This window comes from Protopterus annectens, chromosome 6.part0 (genome assembly GCF_019279795.1).
Source record: "Protopterus annectens isolate FY-2018-M chromosome 6.part0, PAN1.0, whole genome shotgun sequence".
NCBI classification, from domain to species: domain Eukaryota; kingdom Metazoa; phylum Chordata; order Ceratodontiformes; family Protopteridae; genus Protopterus; species Protopterus annectens.
In genome coordinates, this window is record NC_056737.1 from 1,485,808,248 (window position 1) to 1,485,821,853 (window position 13,606).

Genomic DNA, 13,606 nt, shown 5'->3' on the forward strand with positions numbered 1-13,606 from the left:
ATGCCAAACATCACACCAGCTATACCTTACCATGTATAGGCAGTGTACTGAGTGCATCTGACATAGTGAGCCCTCAAGCACTGTCCTCATAACTGCCTCAGGCACAAGGTAAGTCTGTTTTCTTAACAATAAATGAATGGAGGAGAATGTTCTGATAGCATATCTATGGTATTGATGCAAGCATGCAAGAGAATGGGGTGGCTTACTGTGATAGCAGCAGACAACTGACAGCTACGTGGGACAGCAGGAAGTGTATGCCCAGTACTGGCTTACCCACACTATGCAGTACCACCCTAGTTGACAAATACCACTGCAGTATATGTGATGAGCCAAATAACTGGGGAGGCCATAGGTCACATGCATGCATGTCAAAGTGGGGGTCACATATTCACCCTCCACCTCATCCAGCAGATCAGCTGTAGAAAACCATACAGAAATGTCTGGCAAAGGCCCCCACATGGTGACATCCATGAAATTCCCACTTACACACTTACACAGTGATATCACAGCAGGTCTGGCCATGGCAGTATGGCTCTGAAAGTTAAGAAGTCTGAAACTAAAAATGTTTATGCCAGAACTATCTGACCTGTGGTCAATTCTGTTATGTCTGTAGTCTCAAAGACAGGGTACACCTGCAACTGCAACATGTCCCTAGCCTTAAGCAGCTTCCAGCTGTCAACTAGAGTGATGGCTCAACATGAATAGAAAGCAATTGTCAATAACACCCAGACAAATTACTAGTGCCATCCAAGAGGTGTCCACTGCTTTGCAGCCTGGAAACAACTCCAATGAATCTCTGTCTCATATTGGCTACTTAGGTGCAATCTCTGCCTGACATTCACAGCCATGTCTGACCCAACGCTGTCAGGAATGCAACATGCAAAGAAATCAATCTGTCCACATAACATGCCCCAGATACCTAAACCCCATCCTTATGATCAACAGGACATGCTGGAGGGACAGGTTCACAATCCAGAGACTGGTCATGCTATGGAACAGATGTCACATACATGTCAAGCAGAGCTCATCACTGGCCCTCTTCAAGAGAAATCTGGAGGAGTGGATGGGGAATAAAATATCCACCCTGGGGATCACTCCAGTGACTATACTCAGTAGGCACACTAGGGAGTATTGTCAGGTGGCATGATGCCAGTGCATTCCCATGGGCTAGCCTTGTAAAGCCTCAATGGCCATTTGCCAAGTACACACCTATGAATCTTTGAACCTATGGATCTCAGTACTGTCAAATGTGTGTGTGTGTGTGTGTGTGTGTGTGTGTGTGTGTGTGTGTGTGTGTGTGTGTGTGTCTGTGCATTAGTGTGTATAAAAGTGTTTGTGAGTGTGCAAACATGGGTGAAAGTAGTTGGTGGCTCATCTCACCCAGTACAACTACCATTGCCATACCTTACAAGTGCTGTAGATGTTGTTTACTATATAGGTACCTTGGGACACTCCCCAACCTATAAGCTCTGTGGTGTGTGCGGTAACTGCATAACACTATAATTCCAATGACTACATAGCTAGGGGTTCTAATGTAAGTGCTGGCCAATGTGTGCATGTGTATTATTGTGTGTAACTGTGTATATGTGTAGATTACAGTATTTTGTAGCCTCTCTCACCCAGTACATCACCCATTGTCATAATTTGCATGGCCTAGTGATGTTCCTCACCTTTGAAGTACCTTTGGACAAGTGTCACTCCATAACCTCCGTGGCACGTGCAATAAATGCGTAGCAATGTAATAACAATAAATAGATAGGTAGGGGTTCAAATCTCAGTCCTGGAAAATGTGTGTGAGAGAAGAGTATCTTGTTTGTGTGAGAATGACAGACATAGGATGGGCATGGTTTCATATTTGATGCCATGGTACTCACAGTACACATTCCAAGGTCTACTGTATGAGGTCCACTGTTCACATCAACCGTAATGGTATCTGTAGACACTCTTCAGCCCTATAAGCCCTGTGCAATAGTATGGAATAGTATGGTATGAATAACAAGATAGGTTGGCCTGCTAATGTCAGTACTGGCAAGTGTGTGTGTGCGTGTGTGTGTGTGTGTGTGTGTGTGTGTGTGTGTGTGTGTGTGTGTGTGTGTGTGTGTGTGTGTGTGTGTTTGTGTGCACATTGGTGTGTATAGCAGTGGTTGTGAGTGTGGAGACATGCATGGGACACTATTATGAGTACTCTCATACCCAGTACACCCACAATTGCCATACCTCACAAGGCCACATGATGTTATTCACCTAACAGGTACCTTGTAACACTCATCACACTTGTATTCCGGTGCCACCTGCAATAACCGCATAACTTGATTGGTAGGGGTTCCAAACAGAACACTGGCAACTGTGATCCTGTGCATGTGTGTGTGTGTGTGTGTGTGTGTGTGTGTGTGTGTGTGTGTGTGTGTGTGTGTGTGTGGACAGTATTCTCTGTGTATTTGGTCAATACAACATCCTCTGTGGTTGACGGTGTTAGCAATCTAATGTGCGTTCCACCCACCACACTTACCATTGTCCATGGTACTAGAGCTGATGTCAGCCACCATAGACTTATATACAACCCCTCAGCCCTACAAGCTGTGAGGCACATGCAAAAACAGTTACACAGACCTAGGAAATGTATGCAGATACAGCTGTGCCTCAGCAATGACATGGTCAATGTGTTACAACACTGCCATACCCCTCATTCGTGATGTCTGCAGGGCCACATCCTTCTAACACACAGACACCTGGAACACAAACAGAATACAGCATGTGAGAACACATTCTCTTAGTGTTACCAACACCGATAATGCATCATGGCTGAAAAGGTACACACAAACTCTGATGTGTGCCCATTACAAATGCCAGATGACAGCACCTTACAGAGCATTAAATAGCTACACTCTACTAAAGTCACCCTGTGCATTAGACCCATATTAGCATGTCCCTGCATCAATGGTATAGATGGCAGGGATGTGTCACAGATATATTCATATGCACAGGGTGTTGTGTGGGTTTGCTAGAAGCCTAGGGTGGGCCATAGAGTTGACATCATGTGTGTGTGTTTGGGGGGTGTTCATTAAATGAGCTGTGCAGGGGTGGTGTGTGTGTGTGTGTGTGTGTGTGTGTGTGTGTGTGTGTGTGTGTGTGTGTGTGTGTGTGTGTGTGTTTGTGTGTGCATGTGTGTGTGGACTGACATGTCTGATGTTGATGTGTGTGTGTTCATATGCACACAGTCACATCATGTGGGTGCCCTACATAGGGGTATTTTGGACAGTTGTGGGCCGTACATGGCAGGGTGTACAGTTTAACATCTCCAGCCATGGACATGGGAACTGGGTCTGCCAAGGGTAACACCAGCACCACCAAGGCCGAGTCCAGATGCAGTACTACTCCTCGATGGTGACTGCTGCCTGCTGGATCCTCATCCCTGTTGTGACCAGTGAAGATCATGTGCCCATGGCCTGCTGCTTTGTGGCATGGACAGCACACACCCTTCTGTAGTGCTGGTGGTACTGCCAGTATGTGAATGCAATGCTCCATGGCCATGTAGACCCTCAGCTGATTGTGGTGCTGCCCTACATCCACATGGCTGCTGGCCATCATCCATCATATGCTCAAGCAAAGATATTCCATGGTTGAGCAGTGCCAAGATCTCCCCCCACCATCTATCTATGACCTCAGCATGCTCACGGATGGCTGCAGTGAGTTCGTGAATATCGCCACAGACACCAGGGATGTGCTTATCCATGACCCTGTGCATATGTCTGGTGTTATGTTCATTACATGTCTGTGCCTCCATGATATATTCTTATGGTGACTGCTGCTGTAGCACTTGCAATGGGGGCATAAAGGGCTGCAATCCTCCTCTGAGCAGCCCTCCCCATCTGCCTGTGTGGGACCTCACCAGCACTCTGGCTATGGCTAGTGCCTGCACCGTCAATTGCCACAGTCACCACAGTAGCTAGTTCCATGGCACCACCTGCCAACTGTCCATTATCTTTGGCCACTGGTGATGCAGTATGTGTGGACATTGTGGCTATGTGCAGGATGGGGTTGACAGTGGGATGCCAACCAATGACACAGATTCAGCCCCTGACAACCCCACCTGTGCCTCAATATGAGCATCATCATGGTCAGAGTCTGCAGAGACAATGGCATCAGAATCAGAGCGGGAAGGACCGCGGTCACCATGTCCACCTGGGAGGGAAAAACAACATATGTAAATTATTACCTGCACTGTAATGTTTGCTGGTATACACACACACACACACACACACACACACACACACACACACACACACACACACGCACACACACGCACACACACACACACACACACACACACACACACACACACACACACACACACTCACACACACTCACATACACACACACACACGCATATACAGGTGAGATGCCTCAAAAGCATTACACAGACCTCACATTAGCCAACTGGGAGCATCATGACACACAGTCTGACAATAACATACACTATGGAGAGACCCTCAGCATCATGCATTGCAGCCCTTTCTAATTACCATTACTACTAATATACACCTCTGGGATATGTGAGTGGTGTTAGTAGGTGATGGCCCTTCACCTAGCACACACTGCACCCTATGTAAATTATTGTTGTTCACCTGTATAGCACTGTGGCAACTCCTACAGAACATACCTCCTAACTGTACAGGGTTTTGCTAAATGTCTACCTGTGTGGCTCATATATTTGGCCTGTTCCTCATAACTCCTGTGTTTGTCTGATACATTACTAGGTTGACCTGTGGATTGGTGCCACTAATTAATGTCCTAATTTGAGGTGCAGACTGCATAACCTGCAGTACATGTATGTTAAAATAAAGCTTGTTACACAAACAACTTCCCAAGTTTACAGTGGATATAGTAAGTGTACACACACCTGAAAACATGCCAGGTGTTTGTGATATATCACATGAGACCTCAGAAATCAGGTCATAACATCACCATCATTTCATATGACATATAACCTCTGCAATCTAACTGAAGAACATACACACCAGTTACAGGTAACATGGTAAATGAAATAGGTACAATAGGCTGGTTGCATGAGTTTGCACACCCTTAAAGTAATACTCTGTTAAAGCACCTTTTGATTTAATCACAGCATTCAGTCCTCTTGGGAATGTGTCTATCAGCATAGCTCATCTTGATTTGAAAATGTTTGCACACTCTTCCTTGCAAAACACCTCAAACTATGTCAGATTGCAAGGGCATTCCCTGTGCACTGCCCTCTTCAGGTCACCCTGCATATATCCTATTGGATGTAGGTGTGGGCTCTAGCTGGGCCAGTGCAGAATTGCATGTGTTCTGTTGAAGTCATCCTTTCATTGATTTGGATGTATGGTTTGGGCCATTGCTGTGTGGAAAGGTAGAATCCATCACCATACACAGCTATGTGGCAGACACCAGAAGCATTGGAGCCAGAAGTGACTGGTGTTTGGAACTGTTCATAATCCTCTCTATCTTGGCTACAGCCCCAGTTCCAGCTTGTGAACTCCAAAGCAAAACACTGCCATCACCATGCTTCACCATCGGGGTGGTGTTGTTGTGGTGATGCGCAGGGGTATTATTGCACCAAACACACCTGTCAGAATTGTGGTCAAAGAGTTCAACCATGGTCCTATATTACCATTTTCCCACTTGCTGTTTGGAGACCTGATGTATTGTTTTCAGACTTTCACCAGGCCTGGATGTTATTTGGTGTGAGGAACTTCTGCCATCTTCCAACGCTACCCTATAGGCAGGAAATATGGAGACCATGGAAGATTGTTGTGACATGTAGTACACACCCAGTACTTGCCAGAGTTTCCTGCTACTCCTTCACTGTTGCTGTAGGGATCCTGGCAGCCTCCCTGGCTAGTTTTGGCCTTGTATTCTCATAGACTTTGGTGGGATGTCCACTCTTTCGCAATGTCACTGTAGCCCCATATGTAACCTTTTGATGGCTGTCTGGACTGTGTTCCACGGTATGTGCAATGTTGTGGAAATGTTTTGTTACCCTTCTCCAAGCTGATACATCTCAAACATGTGGTCCCTTAGCAGCTTCTTCAGCTCTATGCGAATCATGGCTGTTGCTGTAGCAGGCAACTGGGTATATGTTAGGATAATCCTGGTAGAACAGCTGACCATTATTTGCATTTAATCAAAGAGTCTCTGTAATTGATGGCAGGTGTGTACTAAATAAGATGTACTGCTGTAGTTATATTGAAAGCTGCCTCAATACAGTAGTAGCTTTAGCCTGTGCACACATATGCATCTAGATTGTTGTATTATTATGTGTCATTATTGTTCCCCTAACAGATTTGTTTGCTTTACAATTGAATTGTACAGGTTATAGGTCACATGAAAGGTTTGCAGTATTCTGAACTTGTCTATTGTGCTCTCATTTTTGTATATCACAAATACCTGGCATTCTAACAGGTATGTACACCATTTATATGCACTGTATACCACTTATTTATAGAATATGACCCTAGTTTTGGGCCTTTGTCCCCCAATTTTGTCAGTCTTTGTCCAGATGTCCTGCAATGACAGGTTGTGAGGTATGCTACAGATATATAACATCTCTTGCAAAAAGGCCCCTGTGATGATCACCGTGATGCAATGCAGCAAACACCACCACAAGTGAACATGCAGATATTGTCAAATGGCTGAGTGTAACAGTTGTGTGCATGGACACATGCATTAATTTTAGCATGCCTGGGTACTGGTGAGCCACAACAGGAAAATCCCACACTTACCATCTTCAGGCTGCTGTCCCATGTGCAGACCAGAGGGACCTATGTAGTTGTGATGGAGAGGTATTGTCAGCAGATTCACATTAGGCACTGCTACAAGATGAATGCTATGTTTCTGCTCAGGTACAGTACACACTATGATATTACACAACTTGCTGTCCTTCACCATAGATGTGCAGTTGTGTGCAATAATAAACCCTACCCACTAATCAATTTTGCCCTGACATATGAATCTAAAGACTCTATAGAAGACAGGTTAAATGCTACCTTATTACATTGATGTGCATTTTGACCTTACCCGGACATCTTCACCTGTTGCCTGGGTGCCACCCACCTCCACAACTGCTGTTTCCTGTGTTTGAGGTTGTGTGGGAGCTACCCCAAGGTGAGCAAGGAGCTCCTCTGTCACTGTAAGTGGGGCCTCTATGGCTGCCCCCTCCACCGGTAACAGTACGGTCCCTCGCTACAGCACCAGCCCTTTGCCAGGCACTATGTATCAGGTCAGTTGCTCTATGCCTGACCTGATCGTATGTGCATCCATGGTTGCACAAGATGTTCACTCTGTGGATGATCTCATACCACAGGGCAGTCTGCTCCCGCAGATTTTGCTGGCTATGGCCAGAAAGGATAGCATGGAAGATTGTTTAAGATTACAGCATCTGTGATGGCTGCTACTCTTCACATGTTGCTGTATACCACCTGCTCAGGCATGGTACCTGGCGATAAAGCCATGTCCAACCCGGATAAGGGACATGCTGCATCACAGGACCTCAGATCCATTGCCCAGAGTTTTTAACCTCAGCACTGCACATGAATATGGACATCATTAGCCACCACTTACAAACACATCATATCCCTGGAATAAAATCCCAGTCCAGCACTGAATGAACATGCATTGTACTTAGACAGAGGCACAGTATACTAACTTAAAAAAAAGTATATAATTAATAAAAAATTGGCTATGGACTATCATTAGCCACCACTTACAAACACATCATACCCTGTACTAGCAGCATGACATGAACACATACTCCTGGTCCTAATGTGCCATGTTCCCCACAATGAGGGCCAGTACATTGCATAACCCACCATTCATCATTCACGTTTGTTTAGAGGGATGACAGTGGCTGTGTTCCTTGCAGATGGGATGTCAATGGTACTCAGGCTTTTTTTGCATACAGTGTGTAATGGAGCTGAGAGCATATGCCTGGGTTGATGTAGGATGCAGACAGAAATGTTATCAGGCCCCAAGGGGACTTGCTTTTGTTAACTTTGATTAGGCAGTTTGCACCTGATCCAAGATGATGAGAGGAGGAGTGCATGTGCTGTGCATATCCACCTATACTGATGGTGAGCCGGGAGGTGATGTTTGCCCTAAACCTGTCTGCAGCAGGTTGGCTGTAGCTATGGTGTGTGTGTATGTACCGTACTTGACCACCATTACAGGGTGAGTTGGATTGTTGCCTCTGAGAATGCAGACATATGTGAAGATGGCCTTGTGATTACTCTTAGTGGATGTGCACAATTTGTACTCAGTTAGCCTTACAGTAATCCACCTGTGACCTAATATGCTCATTCAGACAATGGTTGACATGTTGCCCAGTTGGTGCCTGCTCCTACTTTGCCCTGTACAGCCAATATAGCATCACTTTATGTGTTTTGTGCATTGTTGATGTCCAGCAAAGGGGTTTACTCTACTTTGGTGGAGACAGGTTTTACAAGTAAGGTATAGCTGAGGCCATACAGCTATGGGGGTGGTCATATGTCTGCTTGTAGTAGGCATGGACACAAAGTCAGAACACAGTTGGCGACCTCAGCAATGCCACAACCAGTAGATGTAGAAGTGTAACTTTGCTGGATGCGGAGAAAGTAAGGTTACACACGTGTACAACATGTACAGCTTATTTACCTGACATTTTCCAACCCATGTTAGTTGTTATGAGGCAGTCAGATACACCTACACATACATACATACATATGCACAGGTAATAACTGCTGTACATTTCTGTTCTATGTCTGCATGGCACACTGTAATTACAGTCTTTCTGCTCAGTCAATCATGTCAACCTGTTAGGGCAGGATATCTGAAGGACACTGCACATACATGGTGGGCTATGCACAAAATTAGTGACACTTTCTTCATATTGCTGTAACATACATATGTCATTTGATAGTGAAGCAGCCTTTGCATTCACAGACATTCCCTGGAGGATGTCAGATGCTCATATGGCAGGCAGAGAGGAGAAAGGCTACGAGTGTGGTAGTGAGGGTAGGAACTGCTAATGTTGTGAGTATGACTGGTATGGGGACAGAGCCAGCTGATATGATGGACAGAGGAAAGGTGGATATATTATGTGTGCCAGAGACTGGATGGAAGGGGTGTACAGCTGTGTGTATCGGAGTTGGGTACAAATAGTTCTATCATGGTGTGTATGGGAGGAGAACTGGTGTAGTGGTTAACCTGAAGTAACATTATGCCAAAAGTGTTTGTGGAGATGAAAAGTGTGGCAGGTAGAGTGATGTTTAGGAGGATGGGAATTTATGGTGCAATGATGACAGTTGTTAGCATACCTCTCATCTATACAGATATTTGCAGACTGTCAAGATGTTTGCCCATAGTCTTGGTCATTTTCACACAAACTTGTGCATTTCTGGCAAATGGTTGGCCAATCACTGATGGCTGATGCCAGAAAATAAAGACAGACATCTGAGTTTCACACATCATACCCTTCTGAACACAGTTATGTTACAGTAATATCAGTTTAATCTGTTCATGTTCTTACCTTGTACGAGCAATACATAAACACTGTTGCCGAGTTTGGGCCTTTGGTCCCCGATTACTTATGGCTTTGTCCTGATTACTTGCTGTAGGAGGTTGAGAGGTATGGTTGTTAGTGCATATGCTCCACTAATTGCATGTGTAATGGATGAGACAGCCGTACTTTTGTATGGCTGGATGAAGTGATGATGAGTGTACCAAGGGTGAGAGAGTGGTGATTGGAGCAGATTTCAATGGGCATGTTGGTGAAGGGGACAGAGGGGATGCAGAAGTGATGGGTAGGTGTAATGTTAAGCAAAGGAATGCAGAAGGTGAGATGGTGGTGGAGTTTGCAAAAGAGGTTGGACAAAGCTGTGGTGAATACATAATTTTACAAGACTGAGGGGCATAGGGTGACATACAAGAGTGGAGGAAGATGCACACAGGTAGATTATCTCCTATGCAGGTGGGCCTTTTTGAAGGGGATTGGTAATTGCACGTAGAACAGCTGTGGTATTATTCCCATACCCAATAGCATGGAAACACACTCCTATAACTGAGTACTTCATGTGGGCATTGCCCCTTCTCCTTGCCTGTGAGGAGAACTTCATGGAGGTGTGTTACAGTTGAGAGCACTGTATATTTTTGGCAATTGTTGACAGCCTGTCAGGATTGTTTAGCAGTGCATTGTGAATGTGTTATTTGGCCTGTGTAGGAAGGGAGGTAGATGTATGTGTTATGGGTCCTTTTCTATCTGACTTTGCATGCTGCTCCAGATTTTGGTGCTCTATCAGTTGTATATGCTTGTAGGGGCAGACTGACACATGTCCCATATCACAGTCAGGCTTCAGACTACATTGTGAATTGGGCCAGTATATGTAGGGATAGTGTGTGAGTGGCAAACATGCTGATGATTTTGTTCACACAGTCCATATACTCTAATGTTCATGTAGCTTAGCAGTATGTCACTTTGAATGTGGTGAGATTGGTTATAGGTATGCACTTTCACACTGGTGTCTGTTTTTCAGTACTGGTACATCCCTGTAGTGCCTGATATATTTGCAATTACATGTGTATTCCACCATAGCAAAATTGGGTTAGTGTTGTGTCAGTCTGCCTGTGGTTTAGACAGTGCTTGGTGACATGCCTAGCAGCTCAGTGTAGTTTCCCTACTGTGATGTTATGTTCAGACATTTATCAGATGTACTGTTGCCTGGCCCCTATATGTGTTGTGTATTTCTGACACATCAGTAGAATGATGTGGAGATTTATGTCAGTAACTAATGGGGAGTAATTTGGTTTTGGACTTGGGCTATTCCAGTCAATATGTTACAAATGACAGGAGTGCGTTACTGCATCAACTATGTCACCTTATCTACTCCAGTATTTGTGATATGTTCCCAGTTTCATGACTTTAACCCCTCCCCCTTTGTCAGGCTTGGTCCAGATTCCTTGCACCAAGGGGTTCTGAGCATACCTCTTGACTGGCCAAATTGTTTCAGACTGTCAAGGTTTATTGCTCATATTTCTGGTCTGTTCCACAGAATCATTTTCATTTCTGTGGTAGATCTCTGTGATGATGATGTGAGGATTTCTGTCAGCAAATAATGACATACATTTCATTTTAAGAACTCACATCCTTCTGAACATGTATGCTGACACAAACCTTGTTACTGTAGCAACATTCTACATTTATAACTAAAGTATGTACATTATGTCCCTACTCTTGGCCCATTGACCCCATTTTGACAGCCTTTGTTCAGAATTCTTGCACTAAGAGATGAAGAGGTATGGTGCTGGGTATGACTCTACTACATGTTATGATCATATATATGACAGCCATGCAGATGGGAGCTGAAAGTTTGATTGCTGAATCCTACGCTAAGGCACTATACGAGCACATCCACTCGTGCATGAATTGTGCCATCCCAAATAGAACCAAGGCGCTCTCCACCAAAAAACGAAGCCAATCTGGTTGTCCCCTGCCATAAACAAACTATACAACAGAAGGAAGAAACTGTTGCAGAAAATAGGAAATTCCCAGGATGCAATAAACTCCCTTACCAGCCTCAGTAAGAAGCTGAGCTCCCTCATAACATCCTCCAAAGCTAGTTACGAAAATAAAAATTGCCAAAGATTCCAAAGACAGTCACAAGGCATTCTATAGTTATGTCAAGAATCTAAATGTCAATGCTCAGATCTGCTCTGAGCTACAACAGAATGGCATTAAATATACTGATCCCAAGGATATTGCCAATATCCTGGCAAATCGATTTAATGCCAACTTCACCCCCCTCTCACCCCTAAAGGGCCAATCTCAATACCCAAAGATTGCCAAATTCCAGTAATCGTGGCCACCCAGGTAGAAACCACACTCTCCAAAGCTAAGAATACAACATCCATGGGACCAGATGACATCCCAAGCTGTGTACTACAGGAACTACAAAATTAACTGGCACCTCACCTAAGTGTCATGTTTAATCATAGCCTCACCTCAGGCTTTATGCCCACTGAGTGGCACACAGCTACAGTTATCCCACTCCACAAGGGGTGATCCACCTTGGATAGTGGGAACTACTGTCCCATCAGTCTGACGAGCCTGATCTGCAAGGGCATGGAATGCATTATCATGGAACTTATAAACAAAGACATTGGCAATCTTCAAACACTGGACCCCACCCAGTTTGGGTTCGTGTAGGGACAATCTTGTCTCCTGAACCTTATTGACTTCTTTGAATCAGTCTCCAGAGCTGTGGACAAGGGTAAGGAGGTCCACACAGTCTATCTGGACCTTGCTGAGGCCTTCAACATCATCCCCCACTCTGGAATCGTAGATAAACTTCCTAAGCTGGGCATAAATCCTTACATCACTCGATGGGTTGCCAACTGGCTTACTGACAGAGCCCAGACTGTAAAAGTAGCCAACTCCAAATCCAGCTCCAGACAAGTTACAAGTGGAGTACCTCAGGGTTCAGTCCTGGGACTGCTGTTGTTTGGCATCTACTTCTCTGAAGTACAGACTAACACTAAGGGACTCTGGCTAACAAAGTTTGCAGAAGACTGCAAACTGGGAGTCATTATTGAATCCCCAAATGATGTGGATATTCTACAAAAGGGCCTTAAAGAAACAGATGCTTGGTGCCAGAGTCATGGGCTCAATCTCAATGCCAAGAAATGTATAGTTATCCCCTTTGGGAAAAAACATGCACCCATGAATTACCACATAAGTGACAATACACTAAACACCGAAAGTGTGATAAGGGACTTAGGGACACAGGTGGACAGTGGTCTCACCTTCGATAACCACATCACCACAACAGTCAGGAAATCCTTCTATGTAGCACACCTCATCACTAAGGGCTTTTCATGCAGAAAAAAAGGAGGTCATTGTCCCACTCTACTCATCCCTCATTAGACCCATTATAGAGTACAAAGCCCCATTTGGTATGTACATCACAAGACATCTGCAACAGCTGGAAAGGCCACAGAAATACCTCACTAAAAAAGATGCACTATGCTGGCCATCTAAAAAAAATTCCAGCTATACTCTGTGGCATATCATCTACTCAGAGGTGATCTCTGCTTAACATACAAGGCCATGTCAATCCCTGAGCTGTTGGACATGCTCCACTTAAAGAAATCCCAATCCTTCAGAGCCACATGCACATGGGATTAATGCCCAGCTTAGTAAGTTTATCTATGATTCCAGAGTGGGAGATGGTGTCAAAGGCCTTGGCAAGGTCTAGATAGGTTCCTGACCCAGTGACCCTTGTCCATGGCTCTGGAATAGACTGCCCATAGATGTCAATCAAGTTCAGGAGACCTCTTCAAAGGAACCTTGATGATTGGATGGGAGATAGAAAATTCCAGTGGATCAAGTCAGTTGCCCTGCAATGACTTTGTTTATAAGTTCCATGATAATATGCTCCATGGCCTTGCAGATAACCAGGAATTGTTATGATGGGATGGTATAGGCCCTAGGGAGATAGCCTAGTACCAGTCTATGAACCTATGAGCCGTCCCATGTGTGTGTGTGTGTATATATATATATATATATATATATATATATATATATATATATATATATATA